General features: G+C 44.1%; 1 long non-coding RNA gene across 1 annotated transcript in view; it reads left to right on the forward strand.

Moving 5' to 3' along the window:
• The first annotated feature begins 798 nt into the window (after positions 1-798).
• The window catches only part of LOC147142846 (uncharacterized), a 167,188-nt gene continuing 145,596 nt past the window's right edge, over positions 799-22,390 (forward strand). The window contains exon 1 of the long non-coding RNA XR_015087812.1: positions 799-1,000. This is a non-coding gene — a long non-coding RNA (uncharacterized LOC147142846). The remainder of the gene's footprint in view (positions 1,001-22,390) is intronic.

Below are 22,390 nucleotides of genomic sequence, written 5' to 3' on the forward strand. Positions count from 1 at the left end.
TCATTTTTTTTTTGGTAATAAAAACTGTACGGGTCCCACAGACCCGTGAACACCGGAACTGTTTCATGTGATGATTCATGGCAAGCGTGTTCTGTTGCCAGCCTAAAACACACCATTTTAAAAAATCTCTTATTTATTCTGAAAATAAAAAATGATCAATATATAAATCTATTTCTTATTATCCTGAGCTAATTTGTTTTGTTTGGTTGGTCACTTCACAGCATTCGCAAAGCTATAGGAACATGTTTTGATAGCGTAAAAGCCTAAGCCGGCGCTAACTATCTTTTTATTTCTTCTCAGACTTGGCCCAATGCAAGTTGCGCAATTACTTTTCTAATCTGAATCTGTCATTTTTACTGTCACTTAAAGGGGGAGTCAAGAGTAAAAACAGCGAGCAAGATTTGAATTTGAACGTAGTACCACCATGGCCCCACCGTCTCTGACTAGAGCCACACCCCTCATTAGAAAAGTGCGTAGAACACAAACAGTATAAAATCGCAGCGCCAAAATATTTTGCTAGCATCAGCACTGTAAACAAGATGACATTAGCCACAGCTGCTACATTGGTAGCCTGACTTATTCAAAACGGAGTGTTACGATAACACTCAATGTTATGGGCTTGTAGTTTGATCTTTTCAAACAAACATCGTGAAGAGGTGATGAGCTTACTGTTCTCTGCTTGTGACCAGCCATTGGAAAATGGGGGAGAGGCTTTTTTTTGGGGCGGGCTGCCAAGCTGTGCCCAGAAAATAAGTGACACCTGTCAGTCACGCCTTCTGTCTTTGATTGGTTGCTGCTTGGTGCTTTCTTTAGGTGTAAGTTAGGTGTACAGCATGGGGCCAGAGAGGGCTATTTTTTTGCAGATCATTTTAATAACGTACTACTATCGGGGTCAGACTGAGATATACTGTAGTGTGTGAATGTCTAGATGAGCACAACACTTCCCGGGATTCCTGGGACATTCACAATTATCCTCGGCTGAGAAAGGCATGAACAATAGGTGAGTCAAGTCTTGGCTATCTTCTTGCTGGGGGATTTTGACTGGCCACCAAGTCACTGCTGCCACCATTGTGCTTGAGGCTTTTCTTGGCCTCATTGTCAAATAAGACTGCTTCCCATATCTGCTCGTTGAGCGTTTTGTCCACCATGTTGCAGTGTTGGCGCAGGTTGTTGAAATTCTCTCGCGTGTGATTGTTGCTCATTTCTGCTGCTATTGTGTTAGAATCTGTTTGCTTGAATGGGGGAAGATCTGGCTTTCCATGACTGCGTGCGATGACTTGCTTGTTGTTTCGTGATACGGGAATGGGTTCTTTAACAAAAAATGGATGCATGGGATGAGCTGGGCTAAATTGGGCACTCGTGTTACCATTTGTAATGTTGGTGCTAATCAGACAATTTCTTGTTCCTCGAGAAAGCACACTTGTGTGTGTATATATACATAATAGTTCAAAAGTTTGACAGTCACTTAGAAATGGCCCTGTTTTTATTTTTTCAATACCACATGAAGAATTTCCGGTCAATTTGATGTTGCCATCTTTTGGAACAAAAAGTGATTTTGATTTAAAAAAAAAAAAAAAAATGTGCATTTGTAGATCCTGTACCGGCACCAAGGTGTATTTCAATACTTTTTGATAGCTTTTCAAATAAGAGGAGATGACAATTTGGAATGTTTGACAGCCTGTAATAGATCAAGCCTGTTATGTTAGGCTAACGGCTGCCTCGTTCAAGTGAACATTTTTACTCGTTTTCCAATGCTGCGACAAACTTTCCAAGATAAGCGCTAGATGGGCCGAGTCAATATTGGTCCTCACTCAAGCCGTTATCGCTCGGCGAGCTGACAGCACCTCTGTGTTTCTTTCGGCGCCGGGGATGAGGCGCGATCCGACGAGAGGGAGAGCTCCCCTGGTCATTACTTGCAGTTGCGTGACAGCGGGCGGCCTTATCTGCTCGGGCCCTACGTGAGCCGGGGCCCCCGCGCTGATGAATAGACAGCAGCTCGTGTCGCTTCCCTCTCTGTCTCCATCTCACTTGCACGCTCGCCCGTGAAACCTCCTCCATCGGAGAAAATCCACCAGCACAGTCACTCCAAAGAGCTCAAAATGAAGTCAAAATATGTTCCATTGTATTTATTTGTGTTTGATAAAGTGGCATAATACAATAGTTCATAATTATGTTTGTTGTAGATTGGATTTATTTTTCAAATAAGAAAAAGTAACCCACAGTCCTTTTTGTAAGTTTTAAAAATTGCGTTGATTATTTTTTTCTATTATAAAGTAGCGTTAATAAATGAATAATTCAGTCATTCTATTATCTATATCTTTCACCAAAGCTGTTTGAAAAAAACCCCCACCAAAATACAACTTTTAAAAAGCAAGAATTCAAGTGAAGAAATATTTATTTTTTTAAACATAGAAGTGTCCCTGAAGTTGTTTTATTGTTAAAAAATAAATGTATTTGGATAAAAAATGAAATAACTAAGCATAATTCTTTTAATGCAGTATGTGCTAAAAATGAAAGTTTGTGTGAACAAAATGCCCCTAAAATGGTTAAAGAAAAAACTACCAAACTCAATTGAATTCTGAATGTAATACATATTTTTAAATGAGTGAAAATTAATTTCAAGCCCAAATTATTTGTTTTTCAAAAGTAACAATTCTGGAAAAAAATAGTGCTCTGGCCTAGAATTATTATGACCTATGTGGGATTTTTTTTTTTTTTTTAAAGAAAATGTCAAATATTAGGGTATTTCATTTTTTATAAAGTATGATGAATACAATTGGATATTCTTAAAATAATTGTTGAATTGTGACCGTTTTTTTTCCAACATGCCCACACGCAGCCAAGGATTTTTAATTAAAACTCTAAGTGGCGAGTGGCCTATTTCTTCCACGTCTGTTTCAAATTGAGAGTGAGCGATAAGGCTTATTCTTAGGGAGCTTTATCAAACGTATCCATTTACTGCCGGCAAATTTTTCTTCTCTCCTTTATCCACCAAGTGTCGAGCTCCCCAACTTGGACCTGAGCCTGAGCTGCGGTGTGGCGTCAATAAGCGATCGTAGTGGGCTTAGCGCGGCTGTTGTGGCACGCCAGGTGCGGTGGCGCGGATGACGTTGTCGGGGTTGGTCGCCGTGGCGTCTCATGTCCGAAACGCACGGGCGGGGATGCGTGATGACAGAAGCAACATTCAAATGTCCTTCTCGATTAAAAAAAAAGACGCATCTCCTTGCCCTACTTGAGCCAAGTCTCGCTTTAATCCCGGACGTTTCTTACGATGTCGCTGCGAGTTTGCCTGCATCGTCGGCACAAGAGCTAAAAAACTCGCAACTCCCGACAGGGGAAGCGACACCCTGTGATACATTGATGTTTGCTTCTGTTTGGCTCTGCGTGGGAATGTATGAAAAAAAAATAAAACAGCACGTGCGTTGTAAACGAGTAAATGAGCTCCCATGTTTGTGGCTTTGACCTTGCGAAGGCCGACTCTAGTGGTAATGAAGCGCTTGTCAAAAAGCCAGCACCTTCTGTGAGCGCCTCTGAATGTGAGACGGCAAAAACGTTCCATCTTCATTAGGTCTGGATGGTCGCTTGGGTGGACACAGCAGGTGCAGCACAACAGACGGGACAAACGTCACCCAAAATAGCTCTTTTAAAGCCGAATGGCTGACTTCTTGTTCAATTTCGGGCATGAATCCTTCATACTTTCTGTGCCCTGTTACAGGTTTTCCGCCGGTCACTGAAAAGCATTCAAAGTCCATAAATGGATGATGTGAAAATGAAGGCCTTAATTGGCATTAAAAAGCATGAAATATGTTGTCCAGGAGCATTAATTCCATATATACAGGTATATGTGTGGAGACTGGGGGCAAGCTGTAATTTTCCAGAGAACAAACTGGGTAGGAGTCCAGGAAATTCCTTCATGTTCCAATTAATTTGCTCTTAATTTGAAAAGAAAAATGGACTGTTACCGTCAGCAACGTCCAACGGAATTTTCTCCAACGTTTAAAGGTTCCTTGACTGAAGGAGTTTTGGGATATCGTTTTCGGAACCGCCTGATGCTTTGGCCCCAATCATAAACAAAGCGGCTGTTGTGCTTTGGTCCTGAAATTGGCTTCACAATTGCATCTGTCCAGGATGAGCTGCTTCGGATTGAAGCCCTGTGGGGCGGATTCCCTAGTCGGAGTTTGTCAAAATACGAGCCCCTGGAATTTGCCTAAAATGGCAGGCTTCCTCTTCAGTTTTGGGCAAGGGTCCTCAAGACTTTTTGAGCATCTTATGATGGACAAGATCTCATGAATGGGTTAAACCGGTGTTGGGTACTGATTTTTATTAGCGTTATTATTATTATTTTTTAATTTCCCCTAAAATTGCCATGGGGCACAACAGAATGACTTCAGGTATTCGGGCAACTTTTGTACGTAGACTTTAAAATTGGAATTATACAAGCTGAAATTGCGCCCCCTACAGTCTGATGGTGTAGCATTACCCACTAGGTCAGACCTTGGCCTCTCCTTTTTTTGGCCGTGTTCTTTGCCCAGCATGGAGTGCCGCCTCAATGTAGCTTTGTGTCCTTGAGCTTCGATCTATTTCTCCCGCCTCGCTGCCTTCGCCGTGCTCCGTCGCCCGTCTCCCCCTCTTCGCCTTCCCTCCACCTTCACACAGGGAAGATTTTCTAATATCCATTACTTCCACCAGGGTCAACGCAATCCCACCGGGTCCGCCAAAGACGTGGCAGGTGCCGATAAGGGCCTTGCTCCCGACGCCGTAATAACTTAACAAATCCCTCCGTGACCCCCTCCCCTTCGCCAGCGTGCATCGGCAGTATTTTCCATAAAGCCATTAAAATCGACCCGATGTCATACTAGGAGAGGGTGGCACGGGTCGCGGGGTGCAATGTCCTCACGTTGTTGTGTTCATTCCGAAAATCCAAAAGTAAACTGCAAGGAGTTTTGAGAGGCAACGTATGAAGCAAATATTTTCCAGGAGACGTATGCAATTTTTACACAACGGAAGGTGTATAGACCCTGACAAATCCTTTGGGTCAAATCGGACCCGTTTTGACATTTTGCAACGATCGAACTACCCTAAATGTCATTTGTTCACACTGGCATTGGATGGCTGTTCGTAGTGTGACCCAAACTAAACACAAGTGGATGTGTTTTGAAATGCTGGCGCTACTGTTTGTGTCCACCGAGGTGGTTCTGGGTCCGATTTGACTATCGCCTCGCTCCTACAATGAGTCAGTCGCCAGTATGTGTTGAATCCGAGAAAATTGGGTGAATCTTGGAACTGCCCTCCATGCGTTTTCTTTCGGACCGAGGTCATGTTGTTCAGGAGGGAGCTTGAAACAGTCCCGAGAGCTGTCTGTGTGACCACCACCTTTGCAGCGGTTTTGGCAGAACAACACGAAGCTGTCGGTCTTTGCGGGGTCATGGGGGAATCTCCAAACGGTCAAAGAGTCAAACAAGTTATGAAACCTAAGCAACGGAAGTCGCGCAGAGGTCAGAGGCATGCACCTTGGCTGCCTTTTTTCTTCTTCACTCAAATCTGTAAACTATCATTTGTTTCTAAGGGTCAAATGATCCTGAGATGATATTCAAATGTTACGGTGTCGTAGCTTGTCATATTTCCAGGTTCACCTTACCACAGGGAATCGTTTGAAAAGAACGTGGGTAGGGCGTCAACGAATAGTGCCGGGTTGTTGTACAAGCAATTCGAAAGTCGTTTTTTCCTGAAAAAGTACTCTTGGAGGTGCGTCCGTCCTTGATTTCTTTCACCTTCCTTTCCCTCACAGTGTTGGGAAAGCTATGCTGCAGCTCTTTCTTATCTGATAGCTTGGCATCCATGCCCCCCCTCCTCCCCGCTCCGCCCCTTCCCCGAGCTGCCAGTCATGCTTTAGCCGCATTGGAGTGGCAATAGTGTTAATGATTCATTTCCCTTGTAATCCGCGCGCAGGCCGATAAGCTCGCGAGACGGCCGCCGTTATTTGTCGCCGTTCGCCATTGTTTGCGCTGTTAAATTAAGCCTCGGCCAGCCATCCCTTGAGCCTTTGTTGAGGGCGAGGCGTGAGCTGCTCTGAAAGATTAAGCGAACGGCACAAAGAAGGCGTCCGCCTGATGGCAATGCTCTTTCTGCATCTTCACGCTAATCGCAGCTCACGTGAAACCGAAAAAGTCACAAAAGCGCAGCGGAAAAAAAGAAATGCGTTGAGGTGAGCTTGACGCCTGGCCAGTGGCGGGAGAGAACAAAGTTCAAATACTTGAGTAGGCTACTCTGCTAACGTAGCCTTTTCACATAGTTGACTTGATTTTTCTTTTTACATTTGAAAAAGCAAATCTGCACTTTTCACCCAAGTAACGGGCATTCAGAAGAGTTGGCTCCATTTTCCTGTGCTAGTTGGTCCTCTCTCTCCTGCGTCACTTGACTTCATTCTAACGTCAACCGTCATCACTCTCCAAATCTCCTCCGGAATGCGTTCGTCGCCAAAGTGAACGTCGGCTGGCTACACGTGGAGGTGAAGCTCCCTGCGGCTGTATCATCGCGCACGAACGGCAAAAGTCCAAATGCGCCGACATTCTTCGTTCGGTAAAATAACGCTGCACGGTGCCGCAATGCTGTTAAGTCGATGAGCTGTCGTGAACAGACATGCGCAACAAACATCGACGCTCCCAGCTAAAGAATGTCATGGCCCAAAGTGCCGAAAACCGTCGCAAAGGGTCCAAAACTAGTCAGCACGACACACAAGCAACATTTGATGACAAAAAAGGGTGGGAAAGTACACATTTAGGAGAAAATTAGCGACATTTTTTCAACAGGCACCTCTTTTGTCACTCCATGAAACACAACACAATGTTCTGTGCCATTTTGCACAGTTTGAACATTAAAACGATGTCGAAATATACTGCAGGTCGGGATTATTTTGTCTGAATTGGTACTTAGCGCCGTTTCAACATTTGATTGCGTGATTGTTGACGTGAGGGTGCCTGCGTCCAACCTCACTTGGCGAATCTCTGGCTTCAATCGTAGCAGGTGCTCCAAATATGACCTATTACAAGCACAGAAAGGACCTTTTAAGGCCCCCCACCCTCCCCCAAATCAAATGTGCACCATATTAGTTTTCCAAAAACATCCATTTTCACAACATAGGATATGCTCACAAAATGGAGACGTATCCTCGGGGAATGATGATCATATTCACGTTATTTTTGCCAAGGTTTCTCTTTTGGGTAAACACACAAATTTCCCCCTCATGAGGACCTCATTTCATCGAACGCCGAATCCCACCATGCGACTTTATTGTTCCCTCTCGCGAACTTTAAGACAGCAGCTCAATATTGTTTTTCATGTTGAAGCATGCAGAACGTCTTTCCGTTGTGGCGGTGCGCTTGGTAATTTGCGCCCCGAGAGGCGTCCAATTTAGAACGCACCAATGGCGACCCATATTATCTTTTTGATTCAGGCAAAAACCCCGCCGGGCGTTGTGATGTTCCAGCTAGCTTGCCTTCTAATTGTCACTGCATCACTGCAGTTGGCATGTGGCTCTCCTTCCTTCCTTTGTAGCTTCAGCAAATACCTTTTAAAAAAAATCTTTTTCCATTTTTATTTTGATGCATTTCAATAAAATATCCTCCCTCTGAGTTTTTAAATGATCTTTTTCTGGTTTCTTTGCCCCATTTCTGACATTTTACAGGACGACATAGAAAGAATAGAATTCTCTAAACAAATTCAGCAAATAATATTTGGGAATAGTTTTTTCTTCCACACGCAATGGGTAAAAGAATACGACTACTATGACTCATTTAAAGGCTACTCTTTAGTTGTTGTTTTTTTTGTTTGTTTTATTTTATTTTATATTTTTAAAATGTACCCCAAAAAATTGTAAAAATACTGTAAGAACACATTTTTAAAAAAGTCAAACATTAATATGGAATAATAAATGTTTTAAAAATGTTTTTTATTTAGAGTTAGGGTTTTCTTTAGATATAATTTAAAATATGTGAATAACTAAGATTTATAGTAAATGTATTTTCAAACACACATTTTAAAGCGTCAAAATCTTAAATTAAAATGCTTTAATAAATATTAACAATAATTCATAGAAGTAGCAATAAATTAAGATTTATGAAAGATGTTAAACGATTTTTAACATCACAAATTATTTGATGAAATAAAATATGGTTTTAGATTCAAAATATTTTATTTTTAAATTAAAGTGCTATTGTTCTTTCATAAAAACATCTACCAGAAAAAAAATGCTTGGCTTTTTTGGGTTGGGGCATCTGTGATGGAATACTGGCATTTCAATTCATCGCAATGGTGCAAATTGATTATCCGCCAGTCAATTCAGTTAGAGAAAAAATCCGACTCAGTCACCACTTTGCTTCCATTGCATTTTTTGTCGCAACTCATTCGACTGTATTGGGAAGCATCCGGTGCCAATGCGCCGCTTGTATTGCACAACAACAAACAACATGTGAGCAGCTTTCAATTCCGGCCCCAAATGTGCTTGCCAGCACATGACGGCAACGCAATTAGCCAGCATGCAATTGTGCTTCCTGAGACAAATGTTCAGTTGAGCGACTGGCAAGACACGGGCGGCGCGCTGGATGCCAGACTTCTGCCGCGTATCTTGCCCGGCGTCATGAATGTCAATGAGCTCGCGTGGCGGGTGGTCCCTTAATCCCCCCACCACATCCCACGCGCTGGCTGCTGATGCCGATGTCATTCACGCAATCAAAGAATTGCTCTGCTTCCGACATGATCTGGCGCTTTGCATCCAATGTTGATTTACCTTTTGGTGTCCGGTTTTTCCTGCCCCCGCCAGCCCCCCACCCAAAATTCTCTGCTCGCCCCTCCGAGGAGAGTAGCACCAGTGAAGGTGGAGGACCTGCAGAACACTGATAAGTCCTCTTCTTTCAAGCCGGGCGGCAAAGACACAGCTTGCAAAGAGCAGCGTGGCGAGAAAAGAAGAGGAAGAAGAAAAAAAATCCTGATGTCACACAGCAGTCTTGAGCACAGGATGAGGAGACGAGTGCAAACTCCAGCCGTGGTTGCTGCCTGTTTTCCGAATGCTAAGTTTAGCTGCGTCCGGCCCATTTTTGGGGGGGTTGCGTAAATGCTCCTTGAGTAGAGCGCCTCCAAAATGTTAGCGCTCTCAAGACTTGATTTAGTGCATGTCCTTTAACAAGCTGGAGAAGTAAAAGCATACGCTTGTGTCTCAAAAATGGTTTGATCCACCTCTTGTCGAGCGAGCCGCGAGCCAAGCGCGAGTGTGCAGTCTTCCCGTCACACGGACTCGGTTGACTTAGCGCTGTAGCTCTTCCTTTTTTCACCAAGGATACACAATGTGGCAAATTGCTTCACATCTACCGCTCAATGTCAACACTTTATCATTAGCGGGCCATCGGTCCGTTGATGTCGTTAGGTAGGAGTCCGCTGCTATTTTTCCGAGCTGCGGTATACGTTGCAGGTGGTCAGACGGTAGCACTGCCCTTTTATGAAATACAAAGAGAGGAACGTGCTTTGAAGGTTCGCACGCCAAGGTTGCTACTGACTAGCTAAACAATGCAACTTCATTTGATATGGCGCGGTTCACATCAGTCCTGTTTTCCTGAATTGGCCGTGACAAGGTGCCGGCGCCGCTTCCGGGCCAAAATTCTAAAATCGAAAAATTCTAAAATCTACCGACAGTATTTTCGTGGCGGATTCATCCAACTTAGTCCAGCCCTAAATAGCGCTCTGCTCAAAAGTGGACCCCCGGCACTCCTGGTACTGGCCACTTCCTTTTTTGGGGGGGCCAGCTAGGTCAACTGAGGCAAGCGGTCCGTTTAACACAATTCATAAAAAAACACCGGCAGAATTTGGACTTCCAAGGTCTCTAGTGGATAGCAAAGCTAAAGCCAAATTGTTATTGTGAGTAAATGGAGAAGGCAATCCCTCCTAATCTCTGTCAGTTTTAGCCTCAACCCAAAAAGCGATAAAAAATAATGTTCTTTGCGCTGTCGGGCAGGTTCTTGATTTGATCCCCCTGCCATCTCTTCGCAGGTGCTATAAGCTCTTTCGCCACAACACCTGTCATGGCTGTAATCTCCACGGTTGGAGATGGACAGATATCATCTCCAAACTGGCTTTTCATGACACCGCACGCGGCCCTGTCTGGATTGAGAAATAAAGCAGTCCTCCGGGGAGTCAGCGGAACCTTTTTGATTGCATTTAAGACTTTCAAATGAAACCCATTTTCATGTATTTTGTTTCATCGTAGGCTTACTCTTTCAATAACAAACACACTCTTTTGCTGCTTTCGTTTTGTTTCGAGAATCATGTGATCGTGTTGCAGCTATTCCTTTGTCTTATATTCTCACCTTCCAATCCAATATCTCGGCAATACGTTGCGAAGACAAACAGGGTGCATCCAAATTGTAAAATAAATATTTTCTTCTTGACTTTTGACATCTCCAAATTCAAAAATCCAATCTTTTCCAGCCGATACCGATCAGCTGAAAATGACGTGATCGGACTGGGACAACTCTACTCTACTTAGAAATGCACCAAAACGGTCTCCGGTCAACATGGTTGGTATCTTGTCTGGATATTTGTACACTGGACCCACCCCATCCTAGTTTCCGTTGGACATTTGCAAATTCACCTATTCCCCATCATATTTCTATGGGAAGCTATCCATCAACACAAACAACAACGATAATAATTAGAACTACCAATGACAATGACATCAACGACGACGCAATGACTAACGTAACGATAGTAAAAACATCAACCATAATGAAAACGACCGAGGAAAAGACTAATGACAATGACGATAAAATAGCATGAGTATATTCGTATTTCGACTCCAGCTACTACTGCTAATAAGGATAACGCCCATGGTCACCAATGGCCACAAAACGATACCGTTCAACATTGTAGGTGCACTTTATCAAACAAACTATGCACAATGATGTATTCATATTTGCTCTACCTTCAGAGCAAATGTTTTTTTTTCCCCCTTAGTAATGGAGTTGTCTTCTCAGAGGAAATTATTGACATTTTCTGATCGATTAGAAAAAGAAGTGAAGCCTTTGATCTGCGGAAGTAATCTTTCTGACAGATCTCTCTCACCTTCCTACTTTGAGAAGCAGCAGTCAAGGACTTTCCTGACTTTTGAGCGGCAATGAACCATCCGATTGCTTGATCAATAAAAATAATTCCCCGCAGAGTTGGCGCACTCTGATGAGCAGGTGCGAGGTGTTCGTCAGCGTTGCGCTTGGATGCTAATGTCACTGATTACAGGAGGGGAGCTGATTGCACTTAATAATCACGTTTAATGACCGGGAAGACTTCAATTTCATGTGGCGTCACTCGAATCTTTTTTTTGTCTGGAGGAATTACACAAAAGTCATTAAGTCAGCGAATAACCTCAAGTACTGACGTCTTGCGATGCGGACGGCGCTACTTTGGTTCAGTCATCTCATTCAAAACGCAAACATGACCCTGTGAGTTTTCGGGAGGCCTTTGCACTTTTGTACGACAAAGTTGAAAAGATGAATATTGCAGCAGTGTGCACCTGCGCCATCGCGGGTTCGGCAGACGCTGCTTCAGTTCGATTCGTTCCCATTTGGGAGGCAATTGGAGCCTCTGTGCCTGGCAGCTGCTGGCGCGCCCACAAAAGTCCAAAAGTCAGTTATTTTGGCATTGAGCTGGAATACTTGAACATGCCATGCCAAGTTCCAAACTTTCAAGTAAGCAGCCATTTCTTCCGTTCCGTATGGTCGCTTTCTACGCTCTTTTGAGCTTTTTTCCCCCCACGCTCGGGTCCAGCAATGTCCATCGGTAACAATGGTTTAGGTCTCCAGAGAAAACCCTGGACGTCAGGAACATGCCCAAGTCAAGTCAGTTTGAATGATATCGAGCTCTATATTTACAAACGGCGTAGCTGCGCTTGAGCATGAAAATTGGCCCATCTTTTGATTTTGGTGCCAGTACGCCTGACATCTCGGTGGCCGACAAGTTTACGCCTGCTGGAAGCACGCCTAACTATTGTGCGTCTTGTCTCAGTCTCGATACTCTCTGGTCCGGATAATGTCTTGGTCTCGGTCGGTGTGGTCTTGACTACAACACTAGAAGCTAGACAGAGAGAAGCCTGGAGAGGGCTTGAGCGACCAGGGTCGGAACAACAAGAACGGTGGGCAAAACAACAGACACCGGTCTGCTCCTAACACCACCAATCAGCGGGTGGTGCGGCAGTCCCCTCGTTTCTGGAAAAGACAACCCTTGAGAATTGTGTCATCGAGTCACGTCTGAGCAGGAGTTTCAGCGCACCAACTTTGTTTTTCTTGTATAGCACGTCGTACACAGGGCCTCCTGTTTTTTTTTTTTTTTTTCTCAAAATCCTGTTTATTTTCCAAACTAACAAACTTAGGTTATTGTCTCACAAAATACATCATTAGTCATAACCACATTTTTTACAGTGTAATGAACCTTTGAACCGTAGGCATAAAAAGCAGGATTACAGTGGGTATGAAATACAGCACTTCTGTACTACTTTGTTCTTCTTTCAAATTGACACCGTCTGAAAACTAAGTGTGCCGCCATCTAGTGGTCCATAGTGGGATCACACCCGATATAAATGACATAAATGCAAGGCGTATGCTTTCAGTTTCTTTAAAATGCTGGTAAAAGTCAAGCCCGTGTTATATGGAAACAACAGAAAGGCCATGTGGCACTGAACAACACTGAATTCCACATGACAATGCGGGTGGCTGTGATTAAGTTTCCAACAAACAACTGTCAAAAGGCCAAATCAATAGGTAATTTTGGGGCCGGGCGAGAGTAGCGGGAGTCAATATCCCTGCGTCAGGCCCCAGAGGGAGGCTGGTAAAAGGATTAGCCTCTGCTACCCTTAAGTTGGCGCCCATAATTGTCTTTGAGCGCGTCTGCGGCCCGACCGTTGGCCGTCTCTGGCCCACACGTACACCGCGAGGAAATCGATCCAAGACAAGCCCCCGGTCACTGATGTCGACTTGATGTCGTTCCTGTTCCATTGTTGCTGTTTTTTTTCCCCCTAATAAGTCCGACGCTCTGGAAATAATTCATGCGAGTACCGAGGTTAAGAGCACCATCTGTATTAGGCAACCAATCTCAGTGATTGGATGCAAAAGATCATGACAATCAGGGCGTTTTTTTTCTTTGCTGACGTTTGCCACGTGTGCTGCAGAAAGGCTTTCCGCCGGGGCGGGCGTAATGCGGACCAGCGACAGCCTCCTTTATGGCCTGAAGCTACCAATGGGGACAGTCAATGAATCAAGTCCTAATGTGAGCATTATCCTTTAGACGTTGCTGCTTATTGCTCTAATGCTTGTCACCGGAGTCCGAGCGGGAGGAGGCTTTTTAATGTCCGCCTTTATCAGCCGTCTCCTCTCGCTAACGTCGTACGAGTTCAAACTCACAGGCCGTATCTTTTAAAGTGCTTAATAATGCATCATGCACATATAACCAACCCACTGCTATCTGCTGTAGAGTGAGTGCATTGCATTAGAGACCTCTCCCAAGCTTGAAGTCAAATTGTGTTGTTTTTGTTTGCTTGGTCAACTGCAATGTTTCCAATTAGCAGAAGACACTCTGAAGGCAACAAGGCAGTAAATGGGGGCAGTTGACTCCTCTGCAACATATGCTGTCATTACAACACAAGTCAACATACATGTAAAATATGTACCAAATCAATGTAAAATATATACAACGGTGGCTTGAGGAAAGAAAAGTCCCCTGTGACCAAAGAAGTACGTTCTAAAATGAATCTTTCTGTAGGCGTAAAAAGCAGGATCAGAGTGGATGACTTTCCATCATTTCCAACCAAAGCTAGGATGTGCAGAAATACAGTACTTCCTGTTCGTTCTTCTTTCAAATTTACAAAGTACACCATCTCAAACTGAATAGGTGTGCCGACAACTAGTGGTCAATAGTGGAATAGCACATGATACAAATGAATGTTCGACCAAAATAATGATTACATTTTGCAAAAAAAAAAGAAGATCTGTGAAATGGCGGGACCGTGGACCTGGAACCGGAGTTGCGGTGGGGGATTGCTGTCATTCCATCCTACCAAACTCGACAAAACTGTTTGTGATATGTACTCCTGGTTCACGGAGAATGATAACGACGTCATTGTTGTCACAGTAGGACTCGACCAGTCGTCCTCCAGTTTGTGTCAGTTTTGCCTCATCCTGCCGAGGCACCAACCAACAAACGTGAATGTGAACAAAACCGCACAATATCTCCCTTCCACCTTTCGCCCGCCGTTGACTCGCAGAGTGAAGGTTTGGAACAACAATCCAAGTCTAAGAAAATCGTTGTCATTATTATTCCTACTCCTCTTTGTCACATTCAAGGGATTTATTCTCTTTTGAGAGAGCTTTTCTTTTTTTTGTCACACGGGGCAGGACGTTTTCCGTAAAGATTGAAGAGGGGACATCCTGAAATGAGGTTGACTGACCCGGCCGGGATGGATGCGATTGAAAGAAATGAAAAGATCATTTCATCGTGAAGGGATTGGACGGCCTGTGATTCGGCTGGAATCCGGACTGATGTGTGACATCCTGGAAAAGACGCTTCAGCTCAGACGTATACAATAAACACGAACAGATTTCAAAGACTCCAGCTAACAGAGCTAGCTGAAGCTAAATTCGCCATCAAAGTTCCTGAATTAAACGTGTTGTACACAATGCAATGAAAAAAAAATCAATCTTAAAAAAAAATGGTATATTCAATAGTCGTCGTTACATGCGCGGTGTGCTGTGTTGTCGTCTTCTAGAGTACACCGGATTCTATAACAGCACAGATTGAGATGTTCAAAATCAGACGGCGTGCAAGTGCTTATATTGCGCTACGCCAATCTGTCACAGTTAGCCTTTTAAAAAATGTTCAATGGACTTTTCTCATTTAAAACACAAGATAAACCTCCATTCTGTTGGCAGCCGGTAGAACTGACCCTTCCCCCCCCCCCACTGAAAATAAACAGTCGGAGAGAAATGTGAATTTTCAGCGTTTGATTTTTCAAAGTAACAATGGATGTTAATTGCCACTATAAAAATCTCATTCCATTCCTTTAAATGCATAAAATAATGGCTTCTACCCTTTGGACACTCATTAAAGTTTGTTTACCTCTGTAGCTAATAAGGAGTTGTCATGTTTGAAAGACATTGTTAGCACTTTGACTGTAGCGTTGAAACAGAACTGCAGCTCCACAGTCAGAGGATGCGCACAGATGGCGAGTACATGTACGTGAGCCTCGCAGGACAATTAGCGCATGAATTGATGATGAGGACGCCGCCGCCTTGGCACTAATTGGAGGCGAGTAAATGAACGAACGGGAGGCACCTTCGTCGCGTCTCGGTGGGCCGAGTTCTATTTTCGCTTTTGCAACCCCCCTCTTGTGAAAAAAGATTTAGCGCTTTATATATTATTTCAAAAATGAGATGGCTACAAATGATTCTGTGTGGACGCCTAATGAATGAAGATGCCGGTTAACAAATCCCTTGCGTGGATTAATTAGCGCCACTCAAGAAATCTTAGTCTGGCTTCTGTTATGAATCATAATGAATTGCTACTTACTGATACATCTATGATTAAATTAAAAAATGTGACAAATCTACTGCTAATGCTAATGAATTTAGCATGCATTTTAAATATTGTATCTGACGTGACATGATTTGCAGTAACAAAGCCGGTTGTTAACTTAGTGACATTATAAATACAAGAATAAAAAAAAACCAACACATCTCTAACTTCCTGATAAGTCTTTATTCAAACTAAATCTAAGATTTGCGCAAAATACCACTCAATATAGTTGATGCGTCTTAACGGGAGCAGCCCATGCCTTAATGTTCAGGTGTTGAAGCCGAATACTACAGCATATGGAGTTGAAACGACTTTATTTTCATGGCACGTCATGAACATAGAACAATGAAATTCACGTAACATTTACAAATTGTCCATAAAAACAAAAAAATGATCAACACATGGAGGCCCAACGGGAAGCTTAACTGGTAAAAAAAAATAAAACAGCCCCAAACAATACTCCTTTTACGGGAGGTGCACAGTATGGATTTGGAAAAAAAAAAAATCAGCAAACAGCCAGATGAATACCCAAAAAACAATGACTCAAATACTTCTACAAGTGGGGGAGGGGGTATGGGGCGGGGGACAATACAGCCCCGACGCACTGAGCGGCCGATCGTGGCCTTGGATAGGCATAGATATGTCGAATGCTAACATGCTAAGGTAGGTGTGATAACATAGGTAAAGAGGTTCGTAGTTGTTCAAAGAGAATTTATCGAATGATAACGTGATAAATATGTACTTTTCTATCATTTGACAGATTATTGAAATAAGACAAACAGAAGAAAATCGCTCAATGCCAGCCATGGTCCTACTATTGCGGTGAAGTAGTTTGGTCCTTTATCTCACTCTCGTTGCTGTCAATCTTGAGCGGTGGAGTCTCCCGAAGGTTTGCTGGGGGACACTTTCTCTTTCTGATTTTCTTTTGTAGTTCTTTTTTTTTCCCCTTGAGCTGACAAACGCCAACACCCCCCCTGGAACCCAACAGCAGTAAATCAATAGCTACGCCGCATGGGCAAATGACAACCCGTTTAGGTTGGCGGCCTACTTGGTTTCACAAAACGCAGGCCGGCCTTCTAAACTGAAGCCAGGGGGACTGGGGAGGAAATATTGCCCCCTGCGCTAAATCAGATTTGATGGCAGGCGGTCCGTCGGAAGAAGCCTGAAAAGAAAGGACTCAATTGTTTGTTTACGCGGCTCTCGCACCTCCTGCTGAGTGGATGCTTCAGGGGTGCGCCCTTAATTGTGTCGTCCGACTTCCAAAACAAGTGTTGGGAGTGCAAAAGGTGCAAAACGTTGGCAGGCTGGAGGGTACCTTTCGGAGTCAGCTAGTTGGCAGCTAGTTAAATAGCAATTACAGGCCGAAGCTAGCAGTCTAATCCATTTTTGGATTGAAAAAGCCCCCCCAAAAAAGCGAAAAAAAAAAAAAAAAAAAGAATGCTTTATGAATGCATAAAAAAAAAAAGACAAATGCAATTGTAACATTAAAACATAAGTTTGCAGCTTGAAAAAGGCAGACTCGGAAGGACTAGTTAAACAAGTACTCCGCCCTCAAATACCAAAATATAGCATTTGAGAAGGCCGATTGCGTCAGAAGGCGCGTCCAGTCGGAGAGGAGCTGGCGGTGCGATTTCAGAAGGTTCACTGCCATAGACCAACCGGTGGGTAAACCCTCGCTGTTACTTACTGTTAGGCTGCTACGCAAGCACTTGCAAATGTGGCCAAGCTTGCACTGCCGTCTTTGGGCGTGCCCCGTGGCACACACCAAGAAAGCAAGAAAGTGCGCTGTGAAAAAGCCCTCCTACACCTTGCCATGTCGTCCGGTGCTTGGTCACAGACTGAGACTGCATCAGATGCCAAACATGCTAACATTAGTGTTGCTCACGTATAGCGACTGTAGATTGGACTCACTTTCACAAATGAAAAGTGGCACAGCCTACCTTTTAAGATCTTTCCTTGTGTAAATCAAAGTTTAGTTCCAAATTTGAACACTAGGGGGCACTCTGGAATTGTATTGTATTTTTTATTTTTTTTTAAAGCTTTGGTGCCAGTGCATCTGGATGTTCGTACGGGTGAACGTTATTAACAATCTTTCATGAAATATTGATTAGATTTGGCAGATGTTGGCCATAGACTTCTACCGGCTTCGGCTTTTGCGTTTGAGCTATTGCTCCTCGACCTTCCCCCAAATGATCCAATCTGGCGCGCCTATTGCCAGCTCCAGATAAGGTGGAGAATCCACGCGGTGGGAGCGCTTATCGGAATTCAGCACACTCTGTCGGGAGGCCGGGCTTTCACCAAAACAAGTCCTTCGCCGCATTTCAGCTATGACCCAATTAACATCACCTTGGCAGCCAAAAGCACAATTGTGAATGAGAAGAGGGTGCAGGAGAGCTAAAGGGGGGGGGGGGGGGGGGCTGGGGCTCCTTTTCCACAAATACCACCAAGTAATATTTCTGGAAAACAAAAGAAATGTAAAGGCTGCATTGTATTCCAAAAAGTCATGCCTCGCAGGCTATTATTTTTCCCGTTCCAAAAATGCCGTTTTTCCCAAATTCAAACATTTTCAACCCAAAATGCTCCATCGATTCTTAATTGGGACGTTCAAGATAACAGATTTGCATTGTTCGGATGTCAAATTCAAAACATTCCGCTCATTGAGTTCACCTTGGGAAACAAACAAACAACATTTTGACATCTTAAGAAGCAAATAGTTCATGTTCTTTTTCAAATGTACGTTATTCAATACGATATACAAAGATGTATTCCACTACCGTTGTTGTTTTTTTTGTATTTTTAATTTCTATGAATGAATTGACAAATGATTTCATGAAATGAATCAATTGAAACCACGCAAGTCCATAAACACAGCTGGCAAAAGCAGCAAAGTGAGTTCTTGGCAGGTGAGCTTAAAGAGCAAAGCCGTTCTTCAACAGCAAAGCAAGTCAATGAGCTGGAGAGCCCCTCATCAATTGACCGCGTGTCCGCGGGAAGGAAGCTGCCGCCGGCCTGTACTCCTTTCCAAGTATGGATCCGAGATGGAAAACAAAGTGCTGCTAAAGACTCGGCGGGATCACCTGGGACGCGCGGCGAGATCGGCATCGACGGCGCAAATGCTGGGCGGGCCCTGCAAAAATCCCGTCCCACGCAATCCGATGCAACAAACGCGTGGATCCAGTGCGCGGCGGGGAAAAAAGGTTGGCGTTGGAAGAGACGGGGAGGGCATCTGCAGCGCCGCTTTAGGGCCCAGTACGAGCTCTAGTTTTGGGAGCGCCAAAGCTAAGCAGCAAAGCCACTTTCTTTCCAAACGCTGATCTCAGCGTTCCAGATGCCACCTCCGGTGCCTTCGCTTGACATTTGCAGACGCTGTGCTTTCTCTCCCCGCGGTAGACTCCAGCTGTACAGATGCCCACCTCGAGCACTTTAGAACTTCATCTCCGTTGCGGACTTCAGCTTTACGGATGCCGCACCTCCTTTTTAAACACTGTCATGTACTTCCGTTTTGGGGATACCGTGCCCGGCGCTTTGCCTTTCAATTCCCTCGGCGACGTAAGCTTTACCGATGCCTTTTCTACGTACGTACATGCCGCAAGATCGCATCTCCTTTGGACGCGGAGGCGCGCGTCTCGGGTCCACTTTGGAGAGGTCCGCATCCGTTTCAAGTTCCCGCACAACTAGTCAGGCCGCACGCACGCACGCACGCGCGCACGCACGCACGCGCGCGCGCACGCACGCACGCACGCACGCACGCACACACACGGTCACGGGTGGAAGTTTGACTCCGGCAACAAAGGGGTTAGATGTCTAAAGAGGAAATGAAGCAAATTCAATTTCAGCTGAGACAGAGCTGAGCCTTCGCATGAGGAAGCCTCCCCAAAATGTCAGCATCATTCAAAGGCGATGAGGCGCCGGCAACTTAATGGAAGCTTTCAATTTGGCTGGGCCACACAACAACTCTGCTCCGTATTGTCATCGCTCTCCATTTGTCGCCGGGCGGCTGAGGAATTTGCAACTATTGATTCATTTAGATAACAAATATCAGCCCGTCCAAAAAAGCCTGCCACATGTTGCGCCGCTGCTTAAAGGGGCCTGAATGAGCGCAATGATGAGTCCGTAGATTGAGGAAATTGCTTTGTGGCGCTGCAACAAAAGAGTCGGCTGCCATAGCTCCAAAGCCTGCAACTTTGCGCACGCGCGCGCTCTCCCGCTTCTTCGCAGGGCTCTCTGCCCGAGTGGCGCGCTTCCGAGGAACCAAAGGTAAAAGATGAGAGCCGCCTTTGAAAGGAAGGCTTGCGCTGATCAGCTCGTCAACAAAGCGGCCGTTTGCGGGGGGGGGGGGGCCACTTGGCGGCCAATTTAGGAGCTCGCGCTGACTCGGCATCTCTCGGCGGCTTCTCTGTGTCGTGTGCTGACACAAAGCGAAAAAGTGGAAAAGTTTTTAGTCATTTGTAAAACACAACATTACTTTCCCAAGATGACCTGGAGTAGCACAAAGTAACAATAGTCAGTTCCAGTCACGCAAATGAAATGAATCGAGGTCAAATTGAAAAACGATTCTCGGTAACAAAGTCAAATGAAAACGAAAATGCCTTTTAACACACTAACTGGAACTACAGCGTACGGTGAGAAAATGAACTAGAATGACAGCGGAAACGTCCTTCCTTTTCATCTCGCTCAAGTGATATCGTACAAAAGCTTTGGGAGTTCTTTCAAATGTATATATTTCTCTATTGCTGTCCGTCCGCGTAGGGGAACAAAGGTCAAACGCTCGTTTGGACGAGGCAAGATTTATTTTCCAAGTTTGTCTGCTCTTGACTTATTAAAAACAAAGTAAGAGCATGTGTCGTCGTAATAAGACACATTTCCAAGACTATCGGGACTTGGGATATTGACACAAAGTAACAAAAGGGCGTTCCCCCGTTGACGGTGTGGAGGGTAGCGGTCGGACCCGCAGACTAATTTGTGATATGATATTCTCCCGGGAGCTGGCCGGGAAAAAGCGAGGCTTCGTTTCACAACCGTGTCACTTCTTTGTTGATGAAAACAAAGTAGAGGCAGTTTGCCCAAATCTTGACGCTGTTGCCGGACGGGGTGGGAATCGCATCCGATTTTTTTTGTTTGTTTCTTTGTTTTTTGTTTTTTTTACATCTTGAGGCTGTTGCGATGCGTATGCGGTCATTTCTGATTTGATGTTCAAGCTTCTCAACACTTGGTTCATTCACACAAAGTAACAACAAGTATGCCCGTTTCTTGCCGGTGATGCGAAGGGGAAGCGTAATCACAAAGTCACTTGCGGTAGAACCGGTCAGCTTTGTTAAGTCGGATAAAGTGACACAAAGTCATTTTTTGGGCAACTGCGTGATTGTTGCAAAATGGATACGTACTGCGCAGTTTGTCGCCACAAAGAAAATGAGGAGTTATGTGGCGTTTCCAGACAGTCCAACAGCTCTGCGAGTAAGTCAGCCAACTTGGATTTGACATTTACGGCTCCTGTTGTAATAGTTTCCATTACGGCCGCAGAGCCGACTTGAGATGCCTCCCTCTTTCTCGCCGTTCCGCTCCGCCGCCTTTTCGATAAAGTCCCCATTCAAAGAGATTCCGCCGCCAATGTTCTTTGCGATAATGATGCTTTTTATTGGTTGGGGATCATTTACGAGCGCACGTCGTCAAACAGTGGCCGCACAAGAGCGGGGTCGATCATCTTTTATAATGTTGGAGGACTTCTTCTCCGTGTGTGTATTGGAGACTTCTTCACGCCAACGATGGAGATTTGGACGCAGCCCATCGTTTGACCTCCGCACCTCAATCGGAGTCCGCGCCGGGCTAAACCCGAGTCGCTCGCTCTCTCTTACAGGAAAAGTGAGAGACCTTTGCTTGGTTATGTTTAATGTCCAATATCATGAAACGTGACCAACGCAGATTGAGGGAATGAGAAGCTATGTTTCTCAAGCTCCACAAAAATGGATTGTGTCTTGCCCTTGACATTTGTGTACCATTGACACAGAGGTCAACGCGCGCATGAATTTAATGCCACAAACATGCCAACACTTTCATGATTAAGAAGGAAAAGACAACTAAAATGAATCACATGGACAGATTAGGACAATTGTGGTATTTTATGGAAAAAATTGCACAGTGCAAAAAATGTCCTAATTGTACGGGACAACGTCATGATTTTGTGAGAAAAACGGCCATTTTATAGAGCAGACGAGCAAAGTTATAGTTTCCGGAGAATAACATCAATAATAACAATAGAATCAGAAGAAAGTCGCAGCAGGACAAAGTCAAAAAAAGTTCACATTTCGCAACAGTAGAGTTGTAATAAAGTGACTATGTATGTCAGAAACCGAACTTCACAAGGAAAAAAAACCCCACATTTTTTCTAAAATCAAAGTTCAACAATTTAGAAACAACCTTGTAATTTTTTACCGGAAAAAAATAGTAACTTTGCAAGAGTAAAGTTTTGATTTAAAAGAACAAATTTGTAATTGTCCAACAACAAAGTTGCAGTGACAAAATTCAAAGTCAAGAAAAAAATGTTTTGATCATATTTTACACTATTTTGAGAGTAAGGTTTTTGATATTAAGGCAGAAATGTTTTATTTTCGAGATAAAAAAACAATTTCATGAATTAAGTCATTCTCTTAAAAGTAAATGATCGTTTTTTTTAAGGAAGAAGCTCGTTTTATAAGGGGAAAAATCATAATTAAAAAATGAATCATTTTATGGGGGAACTACGAGAGTTTTTAGGAAGAAACTTGTTTTTTCATGTGAAGAATAATTTTAC

The sequence above is a fragment of the Filicampus tigris genome, chromosome 8 (assembly GCF_054856515.1).
Source record: "Filicampus tigris isolate MCC_2025a chromosome 8, RoL_Ftig_1.0, whole genome shotgun sequence".
Taxonomy (NCBI): Eukaryota; Metazoa; Chordata; class Actinopteri; order Syngnathiformes; family Syngnathidae; genus Filicampus; species Filicampus tigris.